Raw genomic sequence first — 15,931 nt, forward strand, 5'->3', positions numbered from 1 at the left:
TTATAAACTCATTATTAAAATCAAATATTATTATCCACCTACAATTTAAACATATGTCGGTAGAAGTTTTTTTACAATTATGACTATGTACCAAGAAGTTAGAAACACATTTCATATGTCAAAAAAGTTTTTAATTCTCTGACTGCATCATAAATATAATAGTATTAAAAAACCCCACCATCAACATCTTATTAGAATTTATAAATCGTAACTTTGAAAAAAAAATATAATAAATAAATAAATTATCATTTTGTTTCTAAAAATTATAATCATAAGTTTTTCAAGTTTAAATATTAACAAATAAAAAATCTTGAAGCTGTTGATGAAGATGGCTTAGGGCCATACATAAAGTTAAAATACTATAGGAGTATTTTAGAACGCTAAAAGATTCACACTAATCCCAGAATCATAATCAGAAGATAAGAATCAAACAAGAATTAAAATACCATACGGGTATTTTAGGACACATAAACAACCTTGCGTGAATAACTAAAAAGATCCTTATTGATATACCTACAACTACAGAGGGTATACTCCCAAGGTTATATATAATAAGGATCCCATAGGCTAAGAATGTGTGGTTTCGCCCTATTTCCTTTTCCTCGTTGGGATGTGGTTCTAGAGTAGTATCACAAATTCGAAGGCCTATCGGATCTAAGCTATATATGATTTGTATACCCTGTGTAATCGTAGCAGGACTCGATATGGATCATACAGTAAAATGTTAATAATCTCTTAGGATTATTTAGACATTTCCATTCTCGCGCGAACCCTGTAGAAAAACCCACTTCAGTGCTTGACAGAAGAGTTGATTCCGACCCCGAGGAGGTTCATCGAGAAGATTTCCTGTTCGGAAATAAATGAACTGGGTCGAGACTATTGAATGCACCAAGTGCCCGTATTCTTTTAAGGACATTGGTGAGAAATTTGCCTAAACTTCCGAGATTCCAGTCATCCATCATGAAGCGGTGACACCCAGAGTCGGAATCAGAAGGAAGGCGGAGTAGAAATTCAATATGTCCATACGAGAAGAGAACCCTAGGAAACTACCCGAAGGAAACCAACGTCGGTTCCAGTCAAAGATACGGGGAAGACCGAGGGAGCCAGTATATGGAACCCGGGAATTGTCTTTTCCTCGTATTCGTCACGATAATTCACCCTTAAAATGATACAATTTAGTGAGTTAGTGGTTACACTACTCACGCTATGTGTTAGGTAAATCGTCGTTTCCCGTTGCTAGATACACGATTAGGTCGGATCCCCGCATCTCTATTGAGAGAATTTTAGCCATCTGCCCTTGTGAGCCTCTCTTTCCGCAGTTTCGTTCCGATCCGTTCTCAAATCTCTCCAGGCGGGAGAGTGAAACCTTTTCCAGTATAAAGGTAACTTAGTAGGAACGACTCGTATCTTATGGCCTTTTTCCGATACTCATACACCCACTTCGATTACCAGGACTACATCATAGGGATGTAGGTCGACACTCAGACGATCAGTACCCAAGGCACGGGAAAAGTTTATGCCTACTACGTTCAGGACAAAAATGTCCAGGGTTAACCATCGTCTCTCATTATCTTCTATTCCTTTCCATGTAGAAAAAAAAGCCATGCCACTGAAGAAGCGTAACCAATCCACAAGCAAGAAACCTACACTCTTATTCGATGAAGCTACGTTCCAAGCTGCAGTCTCAGCAGCCGTAGCAGCTGTCATGGCTCACCTGAATGCTAACACCGCCAATGCAATCCTTCCCTCCCGACCTCAAGAAGACCATACCTAGGAGACCTTCCCCACTGCAGCAAGTGCAGCTACCATCATCATGGTGCCTGCCGGGAACTCTATTGTGCTAGGTGCAACATGAAGGGACATACTGCTCGCGTATGCAGAACTCCGGTGGAGCGTATTACATCAACCACCAATGTGGCGACACGTGCAGTTTGCCACCAATGCGGTGAAGTGGGACACTTCAAGAAGGACTGCCCAACCGGAGGGAAAGACAAAGACACAGAAGGAGCATGACACTACTGCTTAGGGAGAAGCGGCAAGGAACTCATTAGATTTTGGTACGTCTCTCGATCTCGAATAACAAATCTAAGAACAATAAAAGACTAATTCAAATGTAAATTCTTCCTAGTAAGGCAAAAGTCGCAGCACTGCTATAAAATTTAAAATTCATTAGGTAAAACTATAATGGCTAAACATATACGTTACGACCATGTATATTTAAGATGGACAGACCTAGAGTGAGCGAATGCCGCCTCATTTCCTGTTTCTCGTTTGGTTGTGGATTTAGGGCGGGGTCGCTCAGTCAACAGTCCTCCCCACCTTAAATATACATGACTAGTATATGTGAGGCGATTATAGAAATGCCTCGTGAGAATCCGTTCATGAAAAGATACTCTATTCGGAAACACTTAGGACTCTCTGTAGTTCTGCGTCGACTCTATCGGTCCAAGTATCCGCGGTAGTGATACATAGGACGAAACCCGAGACGCCTAGAACTTGTGTGCCTGTTCGGCACATGACTCTATCGATCTTCACTTTACATCATGTCGGAGTGTGCCAACTTCGACGACTCTATTGATCATGGTTTGACTTCGTGCAACCATGTGTACATTCTTAGTGTTGTGTAAAAGAACTTTCTCCATAGCCATGTCGGCAAATAAAGGTTCTTCCGAACCTAAACCTAACTCAAATAATCAAACATAATGCGATCCGTCAATCGTTCCCCTTATCTCAAACCTTCCGAAGTACCCAAGGGAGGGTACCGTACACTGTGACCGACCCCTCGTAGTCAGATAAACACCGAAGCGAAAGGAACTGCAGATACTCTAAGAAGACGACCACCATCCGAAGCATACTCCGTAGAATCCCCCGAGAGACCCTTCGCACCTCGCACATCAGGTTCGTGAACCCAGAGAATAGAACTCATAAGGCTGACCACTATAACCAGGTATACTGTTGGCATACATCAAGTATTGGCGGTTAAGCCAAGCATGAGCTCTACCACGGACCTCTTCGCAAAACACTCTCACCCTATTCCATAACATAGGAGTCGGAGTCAAGAGAATCACTGCGAGTTGAGCCAGTAAATTTCCGAGTGATGAAGACTCTATACCCACTAGCTTTGACCTAGACCGAGAAAACTCAGAACCTTCGGAAGAGTAGTTGCAGTAGATGCTCGCACTACTCATGCACCTCGTCCACCCAGTTATAGACAAGTGGTGCTTATCATCCTCCACCCTCTCGCAAGGAGGAAATCGTCGTCGCCCTGTTGACGATGAATTACACTTTCCGAATTGAACACTAGGATACCGAGAACCACAGGATAACCTTCGCAGCCAAGAATACTTGGCCATGTACGAAAGTAGTTACGTTAAGCCTCTTGACCCATATCCCAAAGAGATCATAGGCTTGACACCAGCCCTGGTGTTAGTCGAAGGGTTATGCTGGAACATGCACTTTCCACGCTAGAATAAACCACAGTCTTAGAGATTCCTTGAACTATTAGGTGTTCCATGAATACTATCTCACGCTGAGATAGAAGAACCACCTCCCAAGATAGTCCAACACTCGTCTAGTGAAACCCTATCTCCACGACCCTCAGGGTTTTCGTATCTCAAGCATCGTTAGTGCAGGTCCATTTTGCACGAGTTTGGGATAGACCCTCTATAGCAAATCGATAACCATAGTCACGCAACCCACTCGACGATCTAGAAAGTCTCTATCAGCCAGTTGACAGGAAACGCGAAACCAAAGAGCACTTGAGATTTCTAAGAACCAACCTGAAGGACTACACACACAGTACGAGTGAGAACGTTAGGAACTTCGGAATGGCGATCACACCAGTGATGATCTTGCCATAGAAGTACACTATGTACTTAGTACTGAAAAGCTCTACCCATTCTGAGAGCTTAGGACCATATGAGAATCCTTATGGAGATTTGGTCCAACCCTTTTCAGGCCGCTACTACCTTCGGATACCCCGCAAGCTTCACACCTGATCGATCCACTCCTTAGACTTGATACGTGATTTCCCGACAACACTCTTCATGCCTCACTCATCTTGATATAATCCATTGAGAACCCTAACCTTGTAGATACACCAGTTGGAACCCACTAGCTACACTAGACGGAATCCGCATCCCGTACGTGAAGGTCTGTCGGAATGACAAACACAGACTGGAGTTCACTTGGGAATGCGAGGACAACCGTATAGGAAGTACTATCTTACCTCTACTTGGCCATTCATACCTACTTCCTTGCTTAGACTTGAATTTCGGGACGAAATTCCCTCTAACGGGGGGATGATGTGACAACCCAAGTTGTCCCGTTACATTTCCCCGTTACCGTTAACGGAATATTCCACTGTATAAAAGTTCCGTTAATTAGAGGGCGTCAATTTAGTAAACATTCCATTTGTTTACATTTAACATGCCGTTAAGTCGTGATAAAAGAAAATAAAAACTCGTATTACACATTTCCATTTAGTTGGAAAAGTTAGTTTTTATTATTACGACCACTAAATCGGGTGCGACCAAAAGCCCCGTTTAACGGCAGTATTGGGTAGAATTCCATTTAGCCCCGACTCAAAACCCTATAAAAGGGTGAGTGGACTCCATTTGGAGCTTTTCCACCCTCTCTCTCTATACTCTCTCTAGACCCGTTTTCGCCTCGAATCCACAACCAAACGCTTCCAAATTGTAAGTCCGCTTACCCTAGCCTATTCTAAACATATTGATTCATGTTTATAGCTTAGAAATCGAACCTAGAAGCTGTTGAAAAGGAGTTTACGACCTAAGCTCCTCCTTAGGCCGTAAACACCTAAAATGAGGCCAAAATGACCCCCAAAAGTCCCCAAAAGCTTGGAACTAAATATGGGAATTAGCCTAGGAGTGTTTGCACATTTAAAACAATCATTTTGAGGCCTAAAAGAGAGTTTACGGCCCAGGCATATGCCAAGGCCGTAAACACCTCTAAACTAAGTCAAAATGCCTCCAAAACACTCCTACACCACCCTAGGATTTAACACATAAATTAGGGGCTTATTCTCTTGGGTTTAGATCACTTAAACATTAAGAATTGGAGGATTAATAGGAGTTTACGGCCCAGACATGTGTCAAGGCCGTAAACTCCCCAAACCAAGCCAAAATGTTGGTTTTTGTCCCCCAAATGGCCTTAGACATTGACCATAAAATACTAGGATTGAATTAAGGGCTTAAACACAAGAAATGGAGGGATAAAAAGGAGTTTACGGCCCAAGCAAGTTTCTAGGCCGTAAACTCCCCAAAACACATCCAAATGATGGTTTTAATCCCCCAAAATGGCATCACACTCCATTAGAAATTGCTAGAAAGGTAATAGGGGCTTAAAACTTCACTTAACTCTAAGATTGAGAGTTTACGGTCGTAAACTCCTATAAGGTTCCCTTATAAGCCTTAAAACCACTCATGCCTTTTATGAAAAGTACTTAGAAAAATCCCATGAACAAGCTAGAAGCCTTAAACACCCTAGAACCCATCACCATGAGTTTACGGCCGTAAACTCATGGTGAGATGTCCCTGGGCCGTAAACACAACATTGGGAGTGTACTCTTGGATAGCAAGCTCCATTCCTTAGCCATTCACACCCTTAAACGCTACCCGGGACACCCAAACACTTAACCAAAGTGTTTTCCGCTCCTGTGAGCACGTATATTTGTTTAATTAGTATTAAATATGCTAATTGTATGTGAACATATGTTATCATATGTTAAATAGGTCATTGTGTGTGTTCAAGTCCTTGCGTGACACCGAACGCCCAAACGGCACCTTCGTCGGACCTACTTACACCAGGTGAGTTCATACCCCTGAATGAACCTTTTCAATGTTTTTACATGTTTTATAGGGGGGAATACAAGTTAAACATTCCAGTTATCATATCAATCACATGTGATTGATAACCCGCATGCACAAGATTTTACCACTGTACACTGTTTTACTGAGTAGGACACTATAATGGCTTTCAATTGTTTCAAACTCTTACTTATATTGTTTTATTCAAAATCATTTCAAACCGATTTATAAAGCTTCCAAAGATTTCTAAAGGTTTTCACACTAATTTTACCAAAGAATACAAAATGCGGTTTTTCCTAAATATAAAGGTTTTCTTCAAATTTCTCTTTCACGTCAAATACTTATACTTGTTAGTTATCGCTGCTTCGCTTTCACTTATTGTAAACTCCTACTTGATAACGCATTTCTTTCGTGATACACTTATACCTGATGAACGCTTATACTTATTCACTCTCTTACTTAGTGATATGATTCTACTTCACTTATACTTGATATCGCCTTTACTTCACTTATACTTGATACGCTCTTACTTCACTTGTTAGACACTCCTACTTCACTTGCGACCGCTCTTACTTCACTTGTTAGACACTCCTACTTCACGAGAATCACTTTTACTTGATACCCACTCAAGCGTAGTTAGATGTATGCAAGGTTCTAAATAACGTAAGGCGTGACTTGGCGGCAATGTCAAGCCTCAAGTTTTTCCGAGCCTTGGCGAGTCACAGCGTCTGTAAGGCGTTACTTAAGGCGGCAATTTTCTATATAATTAATATTTTTATATGTATCTTCAACTATTATTCATTTTTATACACATATATGATTTACGGCGGCGTTTTGGCAAAGCTTGGCGGCAGGTGCAAGCCTTGGAGCCATGGTGCGCCATGGCGAGCTTTTTAGAACCTTGGATGTATGTATGTGCTTGTATAGATGCATATAAATAATGGTTGAAGGACTTAGGAAGGCTTGTCCGCCCTATTTCCTTTTCTTCGTTGAGATGTGGTCTGGTGGGATCGGATGTCCATCCAAAGGTCGTTTGATTCATTAGTTATATATTATGTACACAAGCATGGACATACGGGTTTACTTCAGTCAATTCAGTTAAGAGTCTCTACCTCTAGTTCAGCACTTACATTAGAAACGCACTAGTTGGAAGTCTCTACCCACTATTTGGGATGCATCTTCAGGACACGGCCTCCTCCGTCGTCTAGTTGGTAACCAGAGTCTCCTGTAGGGAGAGTGGACATTGTGTGTATAGATCTATACGGGATTGACAACCCCGCACCCAGACTGCTAGCTACAGTCTCGGCCTACCAAGCCAACGGGTGACAAATGTCACATCTTAGACGCTTATAGGGCGTCTGGTACTCTATTCAGTATGGTTACGAGTATCCCGGGTTACCTTATAATTCATTGGCTTTAAGGTAATGGTATTTCACCATCAATTTACACTGTATGTTGGTAACTCATTTTCAGAATCACTCTGTTTTGACCTTACAAGACGTATCTTTCATTTGATACTGTCTGGGGTCTGTCTCCTCTGTTTTGACCTTACAAGACATATCTTTCATTTGATACTGTCTGGGGTCTGTCTCCTCTGTTTTGACCTTACAAGACGTATCTTTCATTTGATGTTGTCTGGGGTCTGTATCCACTGTATTCAAAGAATCCACTGTATTCACTGTGTTCACTGTTTTAGACCTTACTAGTTGTACCTTTCATTTGGTACCTTCTGGGGTCTGTGTCTCCACTTGTTAGACTGAACCAGGCGTGTCGTTCGTTTGATACTTTCCTGGAGTCTATGGTTCCTTGCCTTAGTCAGCAGTCCTCACTGCTGAGGCATATGATATTCCCTGATGTCGTTTGCTTTCCTCAATAATCAAATTCAGTATTTTGATAATGATAGCAACTTAGGGAAAACTACTTTTATCACATAACACTGACCAGTCTTGGTAGAAGGCTGCTCTATTAAAGACAATATAGGATTTTCTGGAAAGAACTCTAATACACAGTAAACACTTAAACTACTACTTTTATTAAAGTTATTTGAATGAAAACGTCACTAAATGCTTATGAACTCACCAGCATTTGTAAAAATGCTGATACTCGTTTTTCAAATAACTTGTATTCTCAGGTTAGCATTAGACAGGTACATCTCGGAGCTGTTGATGAAGATGGCTTGGTGCCTCGCTGTACATATATACATATATATATATATATATATATATATATATATATATATATATATATATATATATATATATATCTGTCTGTATTACTTGTATTACTTTTGTGTATTGTAATGTAACCATGTAAAACTATTACTATTTATGCAATGTTTTGTTGTACTTTGATTATTATATGCATGTGTTGTGATACTTGACATGACATCATCCACCCCAGAACGTTTCCGCCGTTCCGGTTTTGGGGTGTGACAGATTGGTATCAGAGCATTGTTTATAGTGAGCTAAGTATATCAATTCATAAAAGATATACAACCTATAAACGCAATGGGATAAAACACTCTGACCAAGAATTATACTTTAAAATATAACCATATTTTACCAAAGTATAATAACATCCAAAACCTAAACACTCGAACAAAAGTATCACAAGAAGAACAATAATAAGAGTCATCGGATGTTGAGCACTACAGTCAAACCTGGGCAGTTATGTAATCGTAAGCTGGGATAAATGTAACCTAATCAACTACATTTATCCGAGATGCGATGAACGTGTGCTCGGGAGTGATAGTGGTGTACAACAGGTCTGAAACTTACCAACTAGGATTTGCTAGAGCCATACATAAAGTTAAAATACTATAGGAGTATTTTAGAACGCTAAAAGATTCACACTAATCCCAGAATCATAATCAGAAGATAAGAATCAAACAAGAATTAAAATACCATACGGGTATTTTAGGACACATAAACAACCTTGCGTGAATAACTAAAAAGATCCTTATTGATATACCTACAACTACAGAGGGTATACTCCCAAGGTTATATATAATAAGGATCCCATAGGCTAAGAATGTGTGGTTTCGCCCTATTTCCTTTTCCTCGTTGGGATGTGGTTCTAGAGTAGTATCACAAATTCGAAGGCCTATCGGATCTAAGCTATATATGATTTGTATACCCTGTGTAATCGTAGCAGGACTCGATATGGATCATACAGTAAAATGTTAATAATCTCTTAGGATTATTTAGACATTTCCATTCTCGCGCGAACCCTGTAGAAAAACCCACTTCAGTGCTTGACAGAAGAGTTGATTCCGACCCCGAGGAGGTTCATCGAGAAGATTTCCTGTTCGGAAATAAATGAACTGGGTCGAGACTATTGAATGCACCAAGTGCCCGTATTCTTTTAGGGACATTGGTGAGAAATTTGCCTAAACTTCCGAGATTCCAGTCATCCATCATGAAGCGGTGACACCCAGAGTCGGAATCAGAAGGAAGGCGGAGTAGAAATTCAATATGTCCATACGAGAAGAGAACCCTAGGAAACTACCCGAAGGAAACCAACGTCGATTCCAGTCAAAGATACGGGGAAGACCGAGGGAGCCAGTATATGGAACCCGGGAATTGTCTTTTCCTCGTATTCGTCACGATAATTCACCCTTAAAATGATACAATTTAGTGAGTTAGTGGTTACACTACTCACACTATGTGTTAGGTAAATCGTTGTTTCCCGTTGCTAGATACACGATTAGGTTGGATCCCCGCATCTCTATTGAGAGAATTTTAGCCATCTGCCCTTGTGAGCCTCTCTTTCCGCAGTTTCGTTCCGAGCCGTTCTCAAATCTCTCCAGGCCGGAGAGTGAAACCTCTTCCAGTATAAAGGTAACTTAGTAGGAACGACTCGTATCTTATGGCCTTTTTCCGATACTCATACACCCACTTCGATTACCAGGACTACATCATAGGGATGTAGGTCGACACTCAGACGATCAGTACCCAAGGCACGGGAAAAGTTTATGCCTACTACATTCAGGACAGAAATGTCCAGGGTTAACCATCGTCTCTCATTATCTTCTATTCCTTTCCATGTAGAAAAAAAAGCCATGCCACTGAAGAAGCGTAACCAATCCACAAGAAAGAAACCTACACTCTTATTTGATGAAGCTACGTTCCAAGCTGCAGTCTCAGCAGCCATAGCAGCTGTCATGGCTCACCTGAATGCTAACACCGCCAATGTTAGCAAGGGCCCTGTCGGGATTTCCAATCCTGGCAACGGACAACAACAAACAACACTTTCATACCCATTCATCCAAGAACCTTCACTGAACCCACTAAAGAGAAAACTCAAGATTGAGGAGGGAAGTACCTCGGCTCAAGGACCTTCCGAAGGGCAACGAGCTGAGGCAGACCATACCCCTGTCAATCCTTCCCTCCCGACCTCAAGAAGACCATACCTAGGAGACCTTCCCCACTGCAACAAGTGCAGCTACCATCATCATGGTGCCTGTCGGGAACTCTATTGTGCTAGGTGCAACATGAAGGGACATACTGCTCGCGTATGCAGAACTCCGGTGGAGCGTATTACATCAACCACCAATGTGGCGACACGTGCAGTTTGCCACCTATACGGTGAAGTGGGACACTTCAAGAAGGACTGCCCAACCGGAGGGAAAGACAAAGACACAGAAGGAGCCTGACACTACTGCTTAGGGAGAAGCGGCAAGGAACTCATTAGATTTTGGTACGTCTCTCGATCTCGAATAACAAATCTAAGAACAATAAAAGACTAATTCAAATGTAAATTCTTCCTAGTAAGGCAAAAGTCGCAGCACTGCTATAAAATTTAAAATTCATTAGGTAAAACTATAATGGCTAAACATATACGTTACGACCATGTATATTTAAGATGGACAGACCTAGAGTGAGCGAATGCCGCCTCATTTCCTGTTTCTCGTTTGGTTGTGGATTTAGGGCGGGGTCGCTCAGTCAACAGTCCTCCCCACCTTAAATATACATGACTAGTATATGTGAGGCGATTATAGAAATGCCTCGTGAGAATCCGTTCATGAAAAGATACTCTATTCGGAAACACTTAGGACTCTCTGTAGTTCTGCGTCGACTCTATCGGTCCAAGTATCCGCGGTAGTGATACATAGGACGAAACCCGAGACGCCTAGAACTTGTGTGCCTGTTCGGCACATGACTCTATCGATCTTCACTTTACATCATGTCGGAGTGTGCCAACTTCGACGACTCTATTGATCATGGTTTGACTTCGTGCAACCATGTGTACATTCTTAGTGTTGTGTAAAAGAACTTTCTCCATAGCCATGTCGGCAAATAAAGGTTCTTCCGAACCTAAACCTAACTCAAATAATCAAACATAATGCGATCCGTCAATCGTTCCCCTTATCTCAAACCTTCCGAAGTACCCAAGGGAGGGTACCGTACACTGTGACCGACCCCTCGTAGTCAGATAAACACCGAAGCGAAAGGCACTGCAGATACTCTAAGAAGACGACCACCATCCGAAGCATACTCCGTAGAATCCCCCGAGAGACCCTTCGCACCTCGCACATCAGGTTCGTGAACCCAGAGAATAGAACTCATAAGGCTGACCACTATAACCAGGTATACTGTTGGCATACATCAAGTATTGGCGGTTAAGCCAAGCATGAGCTCTACCACGGACCTCTTCGCAAAACACTCTCACCCTATTCCATAACATAGGAGTCGGAGTCAAGAGAATCACTGCGAGTTGAGCCAGTAAAGTTCCGAGTGATGAAGACTCTATACCCACGAGCTTTGACCTAGACCGAGAAAACTCAGAACCTTCGGAAGAGTAGTTGCAGTAGATGCCCGCACTACTCATGCACCTCGTCCACCCAGTTATAGACAAGTGGTGCTTATCATCCTCCACCCTCTCGCAAGGAGGAAATCGTCGTCGCCCTGTTGACGATGAATTACACTTTCCGAATTGAACACTAGGATACCGAGAACCACAGGATAACCTTCGCAGCCAAGAATACTTCGCCAAGTACGAAAGTAGTTGCGTTAAGCCTCATGACCCATATCCCGAAGAGATCATAGGCTTGACACCAGCCCTGGCGTTAGTCGAAGGGTTATGCAGGAACATGCACTTTCCACGCTAGAATAAACCACAGTCTTAGAGATTCCTTGAACTATTAGGTGTTCCACGAATACTATCTCACGCAGAGATAGAAGAACGTTTCCGCCGTTCCGGTTTTGGGGTGTGACAGTTAGAAACGCATTTCATATGTCAAAAAGTTTTTAATTCTCTGACTGCATCATAAATATAATAGTATTAAAAAACCCCACCATCAACATCCTATTAGAATTTATAAATCATAACTTTGAAAAAAAATATAATAAATAAATAAATTATCATTTTGTTTCTAAAAATTATAATCATAAGTTTTTCAAGTTTAAATATTAACAAATAAAAAATCTTGAAAATAAAATAACAAGAATAAATTATTAAATATGTCTCAAGAAATAGAAAATACACCAATCATTATTAATAACGAAGAAAATGAATCGGGATACACATTTGATGCTCTAATTATTAAAAATAATATTAATAAAGATGCTATAAGAAAATCAAATTTTACACTATCAGAAAAACATAATTTTAGATATTACTCATTAAGAGAAGATTATACATTAATGATGCGGTGGATTATATTGATGATGGATTATGTTGAATGATTGGATGATTGTGTGGATAATTTGGATAGGGCTCTGCTATTCAGAAATAGAACAACTATTTCAACAGAGAAAACAATTGAGATCAACTCAAGTCTTAAACACTCAAACTTAACCTGTTTATTTCATATGGGCAAAGGCCCTATTCAAAGGATCAAGAGAGTCGGTTACAATTATTGTTGCAATCGTTTGATTGCAATACGACATACATATTTACATTATAGCCCCCTAAACTATTGAGGGTTACACACTTTATGTTACATCACAAATAATACAACCGACACTTAATAATTATCCTACCGACACTTCTATTGAATTACGTAAAAATAACAATCCTTTATTTAAGACACGTGTCCTTTCAACGTGGAAGGGATTGTTATTTTTACGTAATTAAATAGAAGTGTCGGTAGGATAATTATTAAGTGTCGGTTGTATTATTTGTGATGTAACATCAAGTGTGTAACCCTCAATAGTCTAGTGGGCTATAATGTAAATATGTATGTCGTATTGCAATCAAATGATTGCAACAATAATTGTAACCGACTCTCTTGAGCATCAAAAGTGTATCCCACTTCATTTTCTTCGTTATTAATCAGGATTTGTGTATTTTCTTTTTCTTGAGACATATTTAATAAATTATTCTTGTTATTTTATCTTCAAGATTTTTTATTTGTTAATATTTAAACATGAAGAACTCATGATTATAATTTTTAGAAACAAAATGATGATTTATTTTTTCTTTAAAAGTTACGATTTATAAATTCTAATAAGATGTTGATGGTGGGGTTTTCTAATACTATTATATTTATGATGCAGTTAGAGAATTAAAAACCTCTTTGACAAATCAAATATGTTTCTAACTTCTTGGTACATAGTCATAATTATAAAAAACCTTCTACCGACATATGTTTAAATTGTAGGTGGATAGTAGTATTTAATTTTAATAATGAGTTTATGATAATAACTTATAACGACGAATGTTTGTAACGATAAATATTTATAAGAATATATATGATGATGCATGATGAACATATATTCATATGAACGAAAGACTTAATATTCAAAATAATAGTAAGAACGTTACTTAGCTGTGATACCAAATTTAAAATAACATGACGACGGATTAATTGCTCTCATACCAAATTTAAAGACATGACGGAATTAATAAAGATTAAGAGAAGATTATACATAAATGATGCGCTGGATTATATTGATGATGGATTATGTTGAATAATTAGATGGTTATGTGGATAATTTGGATAGAACTCTGCTATTTAGAAATAGAACAACTATTTCAACAGAGAAGACAATTGAGATCAACTCAAGTCTTAAACACTCAAACTTAACTTGTTTATTTCATTTGGGCAAAGGCCCTATTTATAGGCTCAAGAGAGCCGGTTACAATTATTGTTGCAATCGTTTGATTGCAATACAACATACATATTTATATTATAGCCCCCTAGACTATTGAGGGTTACACACTTTAAGTTTGGCAATTACAATTACATCAATTTCACCCATACCTCAAGTATATCAAAAGTGCCAAAACCCATATAGCAGACACACTAACAAGAGAATGGAAGCCATCATAAAGCAACCTAGATAAGAAGCAACACAATTCATTGAAGACTAACCCATGAATTAAAAAATATCTGCTTTTTCTGAGGCGGGAGGAATGACGCAAGCAATGACATAAAAAGCCATTATTGAAGATTAACGGGAGGAATACCGTAAGCAATGACGTAAAAATCCATTATTGAAGACACCTAATGACGTAAGCAATGACGTAAAAAGCCATTATTGAAGACACCTGTCTTTTCAATGTGGAAGGGCTTATTATATTTTTAATTATGTAAAGTGTTGGTAGAATTATTTGTATTTGTCGGTAGGATAATTATTAAGTATCGGTTGTATTATTTGTAATGTAACATAAAGTGTGTAACCCTTAATAGTCTAGGGGGCTATAATGTAAATATGTTTGTCGTATTGCAATCAAACGATTGCAACAATAATTGTAACCAGCTCTCTTGAGCCTATAAATAGGGTCTTTGCCCATATGAAATAAACAAGTTAAATTTGAGTGTTTAAGACTTGAGTTGATCTCAATTTTCTTCTCTGTTGAAATAGTTGTTCTATTTCTGAATAGCAGAGTTCTATCCAAATTATCCACATAATCATCCAATTATTCAACATAATCCATCATCAATATAATCCACCACATCATTCAGGTATAATCTTATCTTAATCTTTCTTAATTCCGTCATGTTATTAAATTTGGTATCAGAGCAATTAATCCGTCATCATGTTATTTTGAATTTGGTATCAGAGCTAAGTAACGTTCTTACTATTATTTTGAATATTAAATCTTTCATTCATATGATATATGTTCATCATGCATCATCATATATATTCTTATAAATATTCATCGTTACAAACATTCATCGTTATAAGTTATAAACTCATTATTAAAATCAAATATTATTATCCACCTACAATTTAAACATATGTCGGTAGAAGTTTTTTTTACAATTATGACTATGTACCAAGAAGTTAGAAACACATTTCATATGTCAAAAAAGTTTTTAATTCTCTGACTGCATCATAAATACAATAGTATTAAAAAACCCCACCGTCAACATCTTATTAGAATTTATAAATCGTAACTTTGAAAAAAAAAATATAATAAATAAATAAATTATCATTTTGTTTCTAAAAATTATAATCATAAGTTTTTCAAGTTTAAATATTAACAAATAAAAAATCTTGAAAATAAAATAACAAGAATAATTTATTAAATATGTCTCAAGAAATAGAAAATACACCAATCATTATTAATAACGAAGAAAATGAATCGGGATACACTTTTGATGCTCTAATTAATAAAAATAATATTAATAAAGATGCTATAAGAAAATTAAATTTTACACTATCTGAAAAACATAATTTTAGATATAAGTCATTGAGAGAAGATTATACATGAATGGTGCGTTGGATTATATTGATGATGGATTATGTTGAATGATTGGATGATTATGTGGATAATTTGGATAGGGCTATGCTATTCAGAAATAGAATAACTATTTCAACAAAGAAGACAATTGAGATCAACTCAAGTCTTAAACACTCAAACTTAACTTGTTTATTTCATATGGGCAAATGCCCTATTCATAGGCTCAAGAGAGTCGGTTACAATTATTGTTGCAATCGTTCGATTGCAATACGACATACATATTTACATTATAATTCCCGAGACTATTGACGGTTACACACTTTATGTGACATCTCAAATAATACAACCGACACTTAATAATTATCCCACCGACACTTCTATTTAATTACGTAAAAATAACAAACCTTTATTTAAGAGACGTGTCCTTTCAACGTGGAAGGGATTGTTATTTTTACGTAATTAAATAGAAG

The sequence above is a fragment of the Lactuca sativa genome, chromosome 9 (assembly GCF_002870075.4).
Source record: "Lactuca sativa cultivar Salinas chromosome 9, Lsat_Salinas_v11, whole genome shotgun sequence".
NCBI lineage: Eukaryota > Viridiplantae > Streptophyta > Magnoliopsida > Asterales > Asteraceae > Lactuca > Lactuca sativa.